This window comes from Trachymyrmex septentrionalis, unplaced genomic scaffold (assembly GCF_001594115.1).
Source record: "Trachymyrmex septentrionalis isolate Tsep2-gDNA-1 unplaced genomic scaffold, Tsep1.0 scaffold14, whole genome shotgun sequence".
NCBI classification, from domain to species: domain Eukaryota; kingdom Metazoa; phylum Arthropoda; class Insecta; order Hymenoptera; family Formicidae; genus Trachymyrmex; species Trachymyrmex septentrionalis.
Genome location: NW_017304543.1, coordinates 430928 through 443511, shown reverse-complemented (window position 1 = coordinate 443511; position 12584 = coordinate 430928). Strand labels below are relative to the sequence as shown.

Genomic DNA, 12584 nt, shown 5'->3' with positions numbered 1-12584 from the left:
TTCCATACGAACTGTAGCACGAATGTATATCTTGCTTGCATGACTTTTTTGCTCCTCAAAGATCTGTTAATTTTTTTTTCTCTCTCGGAATGACCTAGTGCACGTCTTGACAGCAAGCATCGAATCGCATCGTTTTCTTCTGTTTTCTAGTCGGCAGCATGGCTTTCCGCTGAAACTTTCGCTTTACTCTCTGCTAAAGAATTTGTTGGGCAAATCTTTGGATGTATTAGCAAATGTTTGGATGCATTAGCGGTGGAAAAACGGCACGTTCCCAAGTCGGCACGAATGAATGTAACGTGACACGAAACGTAATTTGTCAGACTGGAGAAGCTGGTGAAGATACTACATAAAAAGGTGAACGGTGCCATGGCCACGGAAACGGTAAACAGGATTTGCGACGTCCTGGCTTCCGGCGTGTGTCCCGTTCCTGAAGACCAGGCTAAGGAACCAATGAATCAGATGCCGTTATCATCGTCATCGTCTGAAGACGAAGCGGAGGGTGGCAACGACAACGACGATGATGACGAAAAGCCAGATACGTCCAAAAGTGAAAAGAACTCGTCAATCGCGAGCGATTCCAAAATTACACTCGTGATAGATAGTGTAAATTTATCCGGACCGGTAACCGATCTTTGAGTATATGCATGTGTCGGAAGCGTGATTGTTGCCTTATAGATATTACGATGAATACGTAACTTAAAAATATAACTTTATGAAATTTCTGCAGCGATTATATATGTAAAATCGCTAGCTGATAAACTAGTTGAACATAAGCAATTAAAAATATTTCAAAACATAAGCAATTTTCTAAATATTTCTTTTGTAAAATCATCGCAATGATTTTATAAAGGCAAATACTGAATCGCCTTTTATAAAATCACCACGTTTCGATTTTACAATATGTACTTAATCTAGAATTCTTTCAGAGTCATTAATACATGTAATTTGGCAAGAACACCGAATCGCTTTCATCGTAATATGTTGATTATACATTGCTTTTCTATAACTATTTTCGCGCGTTATTTAACTATTAGAGCGTATTGGTAAAGATATTGTTATCGCTTAAAACTTTATACGCATCATCATAGTCTTCATTTGAGATTGTTTATCTGATCGTTGCTCAACAACGATCATTACGCATCTTCGTTAGAGAACGAGATCAATCATTAATAGATCATCGACTGTTATTATGACTTGTTCATTAATTCGTATGTATTTTCGAAATAATTATTTATTACTATTAAGCGCTGTTCTAATTAAGCGCGTAATTTTGTTAGATGTATTGTTATGTGAAATATTTCTACATTATTAACAATATTGAAACTGTCTGGAATGCGATTGCAGGTTAAAATAGATGATATTTGCTTTGCATTTTGATATGGCTAGAATGATTCAAATGTGTGATCGAATATTTTTCAAAACATATGACTTTAAAAAATACTATTGTTTTTTTTACAATATTTTGCATAACTGCATATATGACGCTCAAATTTGCTTGATACATAACAAATGTTATATTTTCAATCATCGCAACACTGTTTTTTTTTTTATTACACTATCTTTTCCTTTCTTCAATTTTTCCTTTTTTATTAGTTGTTTTTTATTAGTTTAACCCTTTGTAATTCCATGGTCGATAATTCCATAGTCAGTATTTTAGTTTGACATATGCTTTACGGCGATTTCTGGAAACAGTTTTCCAAATGTTCAAATTACAACGCACCATTACAATTTGCAAACTATATTTTTATAACATCCATAAATTCCTTTAAGTAATATAAGTTAAGTGGTACATATTAAACTATGTTAAATTAAACTGAGGATGAAATCGTTCATTCTTATTCATTTTCAAGAAATAATTGGGACCGCGAAGGGTTAATACTATTTCTCATACTTCATCTGTTATCTTACCACACTGCATCTTATCTTATCCATTGCTCATTAGTAAAGATAAGCTTGTTGGACAATCATTGTTGCGTGAAAATATGCTTGGGACATAACACGAAAAGCATTCCTTTTTATGCCTTTTAATTAAACAAAGCTCAACGCGGGTACATACAGAATATTTAATATTAATAGATTGTACACGTTGAGATGAAAATACTCCTTTTAACGTGTTTTTAAATATCTTTCACGTCTATCCATTCTTTTATGTATTAATATATCATTCTGATCACTTCCTTGAAAAAATAGCTCGATATTTAATTTTTGAGTTAAGCACGTAAATTAAAATATTCCGTTGATACGTATATTCCTACGTATATCTTTACGTATAGACCTACTTTGTATTTTATAGCAGCTATATATTAATTTCTTCTTAGTCTCCTTTGTATATTTATTATAAATTATAAGTAAATTCCGCGTATATTTTAAGAAAATTTTTAAAGGTACTTACAAATTTTTTTTATTATCATTAACTGTCTCGCGCGAGAGATAAAATACTACGTTACGTTAAATGAATTAATGAATTAATTGGCATAGTTATCTCATTATCATACAATTTTACCAAAAAAAATTTGTTATCTTAAAAAAAAATACAATTACGTGATATGCTATAGAAATGCATGAATTAAAATCTTGGCTGCTAAGATATTAAGAGTTCCCAATTTTCACTCTGATTTAGAAGATTCTGTTTTGCAATTTTCTGCCTTTGAATCACACTTAGACTATCACAGTTTGTACATGCAAGTTTATTTATCCACATACATCATGTCTTCGCCGGTACTGTTTACACATAGATATTTTTATGGATATTCTGCGGTTTTTACAGCAGATATTCCTACCGATATATATCTCCCAACTGGCAATAAATACGTAGACATAGTTTTACGAGTGATAACACTCTATACGCATATCGTAAGCAGATATCGTGTCATATTTTGTATAACTTTTTGTAGAAGTCAATCAAATAAATTTCGCAATACTTCTTCGCATGAGCTAATCGATATAGGTAGGTACGTCATAACAGAGGTTTGGACTGTATTGATATATACCGTTACTATCCATAATGAGCTCCTTAATGAGCACTTGTTGTTCCATTTTATTTCACATAGATCAATACGAGTTATTTGTACAAAATTTGTTCCGAACTCGAGATAATAAGTTATTGCTGCGATAAAGTAAATCTATACAAACTTGTTCGGTAAATATCAGATCATATCGCAAGTCTCACATGTGCCTCCATGTAAAATGTAATATCTATTTTATATATCTCGCCGTGGGTACATTTTGTTGAGATAGTCTGCGTTCTTTTAAAAATAGTTGGATTAAGAAAAAATTGATACAGGAATTTATGCCATCAAATTGTATTCTTTATCTTTGAAAAGAAGATAATCTAAAAGTAATCGAGGATAACATTGAAATATATTAAATATTTTAATTTTTTAATTTTTCCTTTTATTATAAATATAATAATAAAATCTAATGCTTCCTTAATGTGAGACAAAAATATTGATCTACTTTAATTTTAATAAATAAATTAATCAATATTAAGAAAAAAAAAAGAAGAGATTAAATAAATTTCCAAAACTTTGAAGTTAATCCATGATATTAAAGAATTTGATAATTTGCAGCATACATTCCTTTCAATTCTTTTCAATTCATCGTAAATTACCGTTTACAGGATAAATTTATTGATAACTTTTAGTAAAATTTTAAGTCTCTATCGTATTATCTATTTATTCGCATAAAAAAAGCTCGTGAAAAAGAGGAAAAAGCATTTCTTGAATAACATTAATAATTATCAATATATCTAAAACAATACTATGTAACGCGTATACGATGTAACATTATCTTCTTTAGCGAACTCGAAGTGCCATTAAAATCGAGCGTAGCTCAAGTTGTTCTATTTTCAATTATATTGCGAAACGTTGTAGAACAGCGTGGAATGTATCAAAATAATCTGAATAAAAATTACATATTTATTCAAAATGAAAAAAAATTAGTTTATTTATGAGAATCTTATAATTATTAAATATAACATTGATAAAATAAAATGATTTTATTAGCGCTAATTAAAAAATATTACATTTGGAACTTTTTTCCATAAAATTATATTTTCGAAATATTGTTAATTTTGTTAGAACAGTTTCTGTTATGCTTCCTTATTAACAATATTTAATTGTTATACTATAATAATTATAAAATTTCACTAACAACTGTGCCTAATTCGTTCTAATTAGACCAGCATAAAAAAAAATTTGATTTAATTTTTTAATAATTCGCGTATTTTTTTTCATTTCTTTTTTTAAGTTGTGAATTGTTCATCGATAACAATTCATACCCTTGTTATATGTGCGATCCAGTTTTCTCTGTTATCACGAATAATGATCTTCCTTGATGAATTGCCAGGCCGCTCTCTCATTTTTCCGATGGCTCTATCAAAAGTGTTTTCTTACCCATGTTCCTCGTTTATGTACGGAGTATCCTCTGAGTGTTGTGATTAGAGGGATCTAGAAGATGTTATTCTTGCGTATGGATGTTTATCTTTACGCGCTGCGCAGCCTCCCACGAAGATCGAACTGAAACAATAAAAGGTCCAATATATCGATGGCGTCGATGTCACTTAGATCCGGTCTAAGAATAAACGGGCAAAAATAAATAGTGTGAAACGCGTTGTAATTCCTTTCCCTAATTTTTTCTCACATATGCATAACCTATTTCCTTTCTAAATTTGAACTTTTAATATAAAAACTTTTTAATTTTGTCAGATTTTAAAAGCATAATAAAGATGAAATTATCGCTGAATTCAAATTAAAGAATTCGTTCATTTAAGGGAAAGCAACAACAATATTAATAAAATTTTTTAGTGTTTTTGCGCATAAATATGTTACCACAATATTATCTTCTTTCCGTTGAGAATGACTTTAAATAAGTCGATATGTTGGCTACGCGAACGCTTTTAAATATTGTATATTTTCCGAATAATATGATTAATTATGAAAATGTTATTTTTTAAAAATGTTATTAATTATAAAAACGTTAATTTAAAAAAAATTTTGCATATTGATTATCCCGCTGACTTTCCTATTTTTACTTTTCTTTTAATATTTTTGTTGTTTCCCTTTGGTCTCAAGAGAAACTTATATAATGTCATAAATTACGACATACCCTTTTTATTTTAGTGACGTATTTGGAATTTAAATAACGCATTATAAATCTATTGTATTCTTAATAAATTTGATTTATAAATGCTGTAAAACAGAATATGTATGAATAAAATGAAGAAAATATTCGGTTTTGAGAAATAAATTTTGTAACGGTTCTTGAAATTTTTGCTGCATCTTAAGAATGCAACGCCTAGACAACACACACAATGTCGTGCTTCGTGTCTAGAAGATGTCTTTATGATGTTTTTTAGATAGTTTTTTAGATACGTATACCTTCAAAGATATCTTTATGACATTCTGAATGAATTTTCACGACATCTTTTAGACATACATGTTTGAGTGCTTATGCTTTTATTATATCATTGCATTACGTCACAGATATTTAATTGCACACGCACGATTTTGTTGTATCTTTTTTTGGAATAATCTAGGACCCTTCAAATTTTAGAGAAGAGACTCAGCAAAAAAGCATCGCCGCGCCGTCATAAATCGATTATTACTTTACAACAGCACTCTTTTCACGGTCTTCCCTTTCTTTCAGCCGACCGATTGAGAACGCTGGTTTTCCGCAACCAAAAAGGGTATATTAGCGAGTACCTGGCGTTCTTCGTATACATCCGGTTTTACTGCACACCATTTGTGCCGAAGTAATTTTTAGTGTGTATTAATTTTCTAAGGGATTCACACACATACAACTATTTGTATCGCAGAATAATGTAGTGCTTTGTTAAAAAAATAAAAAAATATTGAAGTGGAGTTTATGCATGTATATAAACAAAAATCCTGCCAAAAGAATATATATACTTGAAACTAATTAAATAATGTGACAATTAAGGAAATGTCCCAAAAACTTTATTTTCAATCGTTAATGTGTCGAGAATTGTAATTGAAATATCTCGACATTATTGTTAAAAATAAATTCTTTGCTGAAGGAAGACTTTCGTGTATAATTTAGAGAAGTCATCCAATTAGCCAACGGACGGCTCGAATATTTTTTCAGAAAATCCACGACGTATATAACAGTCATAATTGCGGGCGACAATAACGCACCTTCTCATTACTATAACTCGTAATTTCTCGTTCCGCCCACTTCCGGTGTCTAACGCGATGATCGTCCCGAAGGAAAGAGAGAGAGAGAGAAGAGAAGAGAGGAGAGAGAGAGAGAGAACGCCAAACGATCGATATTCCGCGAGACAGCATTTACTCGCTCGTTCGTGGGAGTGCGGGTCCTCGGATAATTGAAAGCTGCAGGAAAAATCGTGCGAGTCATCGCAGTACGAAGGTGGCTTGTGGGGGGTGGAATTATTAAAATTGACTCGACGGAAGTGGCGGCTAGCTAACAGAGAGGGTTGACTGCAGCCGCTGGTCGAGAAATCGCTGCCAATTCGAGGCGTTTGATCGGCGGCGACTCATCCACCACCTGCCTGTCTTCCAATGCTATCTCATCGATCGACTTCGACCAATGCTCTGCGCGGCACGGCTCGTTAAAAATGACCAAAGCCCGTGTCCACTTCTACATGCACTTTAATGCTAAATGTGGTTATAATTGAATTCTCGGCTCGCAAGAACTTTCTTAGTTAGAACTAGCTAGCTAGAGTTATATGAATATATTTAATGCGAGATAATAAAGTATGTCTCTATTAGAATAAAGATATCGAAAACTGTCATGTTTTTTAAAGAAAAATTATTTTTAGATATTATTTGAAGATAAAAAAAAATGTTAGATTGTATTTTCGTTTCAGTTACCTTAATTGTACGATTTCAAAGGTACATATTTAAATGTAAGTAATGTAAGACATATTCATATAAGTACAGAAACAAAGAGAAATATTTTGAATTTTAGTTTAAATATTTAAGTTAAGCTCACAAACGCGTATTCTACTTTAGCGGAATTTTAACATAAAATTTAGTTACTGTAATATTTTCACATTCCATGTTTTACGGAGATAGCTGAAGATCAATATGTTTTCTACGATTGTAAAAAAAATGCTCACTTAAATCTTAATGGAAGAAAAATTATTTATAACGAGTTTTGACATGAAAGATTGCCTTGTATCGATAAGCGAAAATATTGTACATATATAATATAAATAGAGATCTATTTGCGATTATACGCTATTAATAAGTTAGATGCTCCAAGCAAACAGAGCAAAACTTCTCGGATTGGCCTGATGGCCTGCTTGCAACTTTTATATCTCGCAACGTTTGCATTGAAACGGTGAAACAGAAATTTAACGAGAGGACGATAGAGACGGGGGCGCTCTTGTTTGCACAATCGATTCGCCACATACGTGCTTTTACGCGCGCGCTGCAGAAACGTCCTTCCCGCTCGGAAAATATCAAAAATCTTTCCGGATTCGCTTCTCAGACGAGAACGTTACGGAATGTTGCGTATTCTATTTAACGTTTCATTTTCACTGTTTTAAGAATGTTGAAAATAAATCATAGAAGGAAGAAAATAAAATATGTTTCTATATTATTTCGAGTTACTTTTTTGAGTTCATCAACAAATAGAACCATACAGGATATTATAAAAAATTAGTCATTTTCTTTAATTTTATCTGTAAGATAAAGATGGAGTTTGAACTGTCTCATTTAAATATTTAATGACAAAGTCCAGAATATACATAGAAACAAATTACAATTGAAAACTTCATCATTCCGCGTAAAAAAAATCTGTATGTTACATTACTAATAGCACATCCTCATAGATATCCGTATAAGTATTTTATGATTGACATGTCTTTAATCAAAAGAATATCAATATCAAGATAAAGATAATTTATCGGATTTAATAACTTTTTAATTAGAAAAGAACGATCCAGAAGAAGAGTCTTATTTTTCTACTAAGTCATAATCAAGAAATCAATAAAGTTCATTTGACAATTTGACGACAGATTATCGTAATGTCTTTAAATACATTTAAAAATAATTTTGTTGGATCATCAAAATAATTATATAGGACGCTTAAACTAGTTGCTAGAATACTCAAAACTTTTTGTAGCATAAGGTTCTTATGTAATTATTTCGATAGTTCAATAAAAATATTTTCAGATCTGTATCTATTTAGCTAAATTTTTAGATACATTAATAAGTGGTGGAGGAGTCACCGATCTTCATCTCGCCGTCATCATCTTGCATCCAAAAGATGTTTAGAGTGGCTCGCGTAGAATTTTCGTGATTACGCCTATCCCTGTAGAGCTTTTCCGTAGGATGAGGGTGCAGTCAATAGTGGCCGCCCGTCACGCCGAGGGAATGAAAACGTGCGACGAGTCTATTATTTTTGCCTTGGGCCGATCGAGGGTGCGCCGCGGTGCCCGGGTTTTCGTCGGAGATAGGACGGCCAGCGAGATTCGGGGATCGCAAATCTGGGAAATCCACGGCGAGGCACGCACAGCACGTGACTATCCGGTCTGCGCCACGTTCGCGCCCGATAAAGCACACACATCGAAAATATCGTTTTTTAAGTGGCTCAATATGTCCCGCGGCGCTTTTGCATCCTGTTACCCCTCTCAATACCTTTGGCAATTAGATTCGTAACTTTTTCAATTCTTAAAGATTTTTCCTCCTAATCCTATGCGTGGTCAGCAATTTGCCGCGAGATACAAAAATAGAAGCAACAGTCTCTGTTTTAATATTGTGAGGTTCTAGGAAATTCTTCCACGTTTATATTTAAATCAATCATCTGGATCTTTTTATATATTTTAATGTTGAAGTGAAAACATTAATATTAGTTTTGTTAATAATGCAAGAATAAAACATATAAAACTGCATTTCCCAGAACCAATATAAAAATATTGATATATATAAACGGTTATTTTGTTATAACAATTTCAAAATGGTTTACACGAAGGATTATTTTGCTATAACGATTTTTCAAACGCAACATTCAATATTTTTTGCATGCCAATAGCCATGAAACAATGTAAAATAAGAACTAAAATGATCAAAAATATATTGTAGCACATTATTATTTGTTGCTTTTAACTCTATCAGCTAAAAGTATCTTAATTATATACCACAAATAATGTTGTTATATAAAAAATATGTTCTTTTCGAAATTTCATCTAAAAATGTATCCAATAAATCTTGAAGCATTTATGATACCTAATATATATATATATATTTTTTTTTATCAGTTTATACAAGTTAAATTTGTAAATATCACTCTCTGTGGATGAATCCCATTTTCGGATGCAAATTATGATATCATTCGCAATGTGAATGGATCGCAAATATCCAACGGCTATTATCGGATAATTGCCGTTTGGAATTAATTAACATTTAGAAGCTAACGATGCTTTACTATTTGCCGACTTTCCGAACAATATTGATATGCAGTTTCATCCCCCCGTTGTTTTCATATTAATCAATATACAAGTATTATAAATATCTGAATGCAAACGTGTGGCTCTATGAAATTTAGATCGCAAGAGTACATAATAAATTGAAAACCTTTAATCTTAAACCTATCCTCCAAATAGTTCCTATTTACTTACGTATTTGAGTTTATTTAACTTTTTTCCTTTAATCTATTTTTCAAATCCCAAATAGAGTATTACAAAAAGGAGGCGAGAAGATTAGGATTATTTTCTTTTCAGAAAAATTGGCTTATATTAGTACTTATAAAGATTAATACGTTTCTTGTGTTCTTTTCGGAAACGATTTACTTCGGTCAAAACACATCCGTTTACACTGGTGGCTTAGTCAACTTTAAACCGGTCACATCTATTCACGCCCTCGATGAGGCTAAAATCGATTATGATTTATTTCCATGCTTGAAAGAAAGTACATTATTCAATAAAGAAAATTCACAAAAACGAAGAAAATCATTATTCTCATTTTTGTATTGAAAAATGAAATTTTTTATTCAATATTGCGCATACACGAGCCATTTAAACAAGATAATTTAAACAAGATAATAGTACTAGTCAAAACGAAGATGAATTATCCTAATTAATGGTATCTTTTTTCGAGGATACTATTATCTGCCATTTCATGTTTTTACGTGCTCTCTTTTTTGCACTTCTCCGATTAATAAAATTTTCAAGTCGAAAAATGACCTACATCGCGCTGCGCTGTGTTTGGAGGACGTGCTTCGAAGATAGACACATCTGTTTTCCTTCTTATAAAACGCTGATTTCTTGACACAGTCACAAGACGCACCTGACTTTCCCCTTTTTTTACGCGAAATATCGACTTCTCAACACGGAGTGAATCCTTAGGACAACAAATCTGTTGATGTTATGCTTCCCGCAGTCGCGTGCGACAGGTACCACGTGTTATCTTCTGTCCATCTAGAATGTCCATCAGAAATATTTTTCTAGGACAAACTGAGATCTGCTACAGATTTCTGAAGAATACGAAGAGTTAGACAAAATTGGAAACATCCGGGGAGTATCCTAAATTTAAAAATACTTCGTTCCTAGTAAATATTAGTGCAAAATACCGAGATTTTTGTAAGAAATTTTCTAAATTTATTTAATCAAAAACTGAAAGTTTTTATTGACTGAATTATGGATTCGACAAATTATCATCAGATAAAAATTAGAAAACATTAAAAAACATTAGACTTTACTATTAATTTAAATAATTATTAAACAGATATCGCCAACATTAGTTTCATTTTTTCATATATAAAGAAAAAGATATAGAGATATATTTTTGTAGAAAAGAAAACGTTGAAATTTATCTTCTAATGTGTCGAAAAATAATTTGGTGTTGAAAAGCTCTAAATGAAAATGTATGAATGAGTAAATAGATACAGGAGGATGGAATCTGAAAGATCTTCGTCTCCATGAATATACGATCGCCCTTTTCGCAGATGTACGAAGCGAGCGCCATTCAGATAGCAATACAACACATACAGAAAGAGTGGAAACGAATGAAGGTCCGAGAGAAGGAAGGGCGGTATAACCTTGTGTGCCTACGAGTTATCACCGGCGTTAATAATACGAGGGGCCGCGAGAAAGAGAGAGAAAGAGGACCACCCACGTGGATCCAGGTAGGATCCTTTAGGAACTCCACAAAGTTGGTCCAGCCGGCTGTTTCTGCGTTCTGTCACCCTCTTTGTCCCTCTTATAAAAATGACAAAACACTTTTTATCAAGCTGCCCGGGGACCTTTGCACCTTTTTCGGCTCACGAAAGTTAAACAATCCCAGGTACACACTAACTCGATCAGGTAATATACCCAATGATCGAGCACGAGTATATTATGTGGTTTACATAAACGTTTAATGCGTCACGGAACTTGACTGTGTAAAACCCGAGTTTTTCGCTTTATTTAGCTATTTCATCCTTCTCAAGTTTAAAAGTACAATAAATAGAAGAGCCACTTGATATACTGATAATGATTACCATTCTTCAATTTTATATTAAAAGACACAGATAACTTTTTAATAGTTGCAGAGATATATGTACATTTAAAACAAAGATAATTTGTCAATCTCTAGTCTCTTCTCTATATGACAATAAAAAGGCAATTGTTTTTTATTTTTACGCAATATTTTTCTTCAGTATCATTAACATTGATTGTTCAAGTTTTAAAATGTTGTCGAATATAAAATATACTTGATTGATTTAATATCGCTAAATGAGTAGCAATATATTTGCAACATACGATTGCGTTATAATCCATTCGTGAATAATAAGTGAATCGGTAATCAACCGCGGCAAGTAAAAATTAAACGGAGCAATTTCGAGCAGATAAAATTTTCAAATAAACTGCTCTAGGACTGGTGCACCATGAGTTTGCGTAATCACGCAATATAACGCATTTGCCCTTAGTAAATGAAAATGAAATTAAAAAATTCTACCCCGATTGCGCCGATTATTTCGCAACAAAAATTATATAAGTAATGCTTAATAAATTTTTTAACAGCTATGAATTTATTTCGAAAAGCATTTCTTTCAAAACTTTTATATATACACAATGATAAGAATTAAATTCAAGTATAGCAAATTCAATATCAACTAATATTAAATATAATAATAAATAGTTGAAAAATTATTAATCCATATTTCATTATTCAGATTAATTAAATAATTTAAAAACATTATTTAAATGTAAATATCTTGTAGAACGTGATTCAATCTTGAATGAAATTTTTGTTAAATTAAAAAGTTAAATTGAAAAATTCAAGAATAAGCCTTTAGAAGCTGTTGTAATCGAAAAATTTGCCCTTCTTTTTTTTCAATAAAAATACTTTTCATACCATTTCAGCGTGGAATAATTTCATAATTAGCCATCTATTTGAGTTGTTGCAGAAGGAAGATTTTTTTCAAAATACTTTTCTTATATGTGCAAAATTATCTGTGCTTGTATATTTGTGCATTTAATAATCGCTGCATTTACGCACGGTTGTTGAGTGCTCGGTCGGGCCGATGAAGGCCCGCGATACGCGATAATCTAGGTCAAATAGCAAATCGTTGTTTAATCGTAGATTAAGGATTTGTCCTAACCGAAACAAACAGCTCTG

The 12584-nt window shown here is 31.9% G+C and overlaps 1 protein-coding gene and 1 long non-coding RNA gene across 2 annotated transcripts in view; one reads left to right on the top strand and one right to left on the bottom strand.

Moving 5' to 3' along the window:
• LOC108745537 overlaps window positions 1-389 on the top strand; it is an 8973-nt gene extending 8584 nt beyond the window's left edge. The window contains exon 7 of the transcript XR_001939106.1: window positions 321-389. The gene's annotated coding sequence lies outside the window, so the exon portion shown is untranslated. The remainder of the gene's footprint in view (window positions 1-320) is intronic.
• Window positions 1-12584, bottom strand: part of LOC108745540 — a 75180-nt gene that overhangs the window by 4848 nt on the left and 57748 nt on the right. The window contains exon 3 of the long non-coding RNA XR_001939107.1: window positions 4280-4517. This is a non-coding gene — a long non-coding RNA (uncharacterized LOC108745540). The remainder of the gene's footprint in view (window positions 1-4279; window positions 4518-12584) is intronic.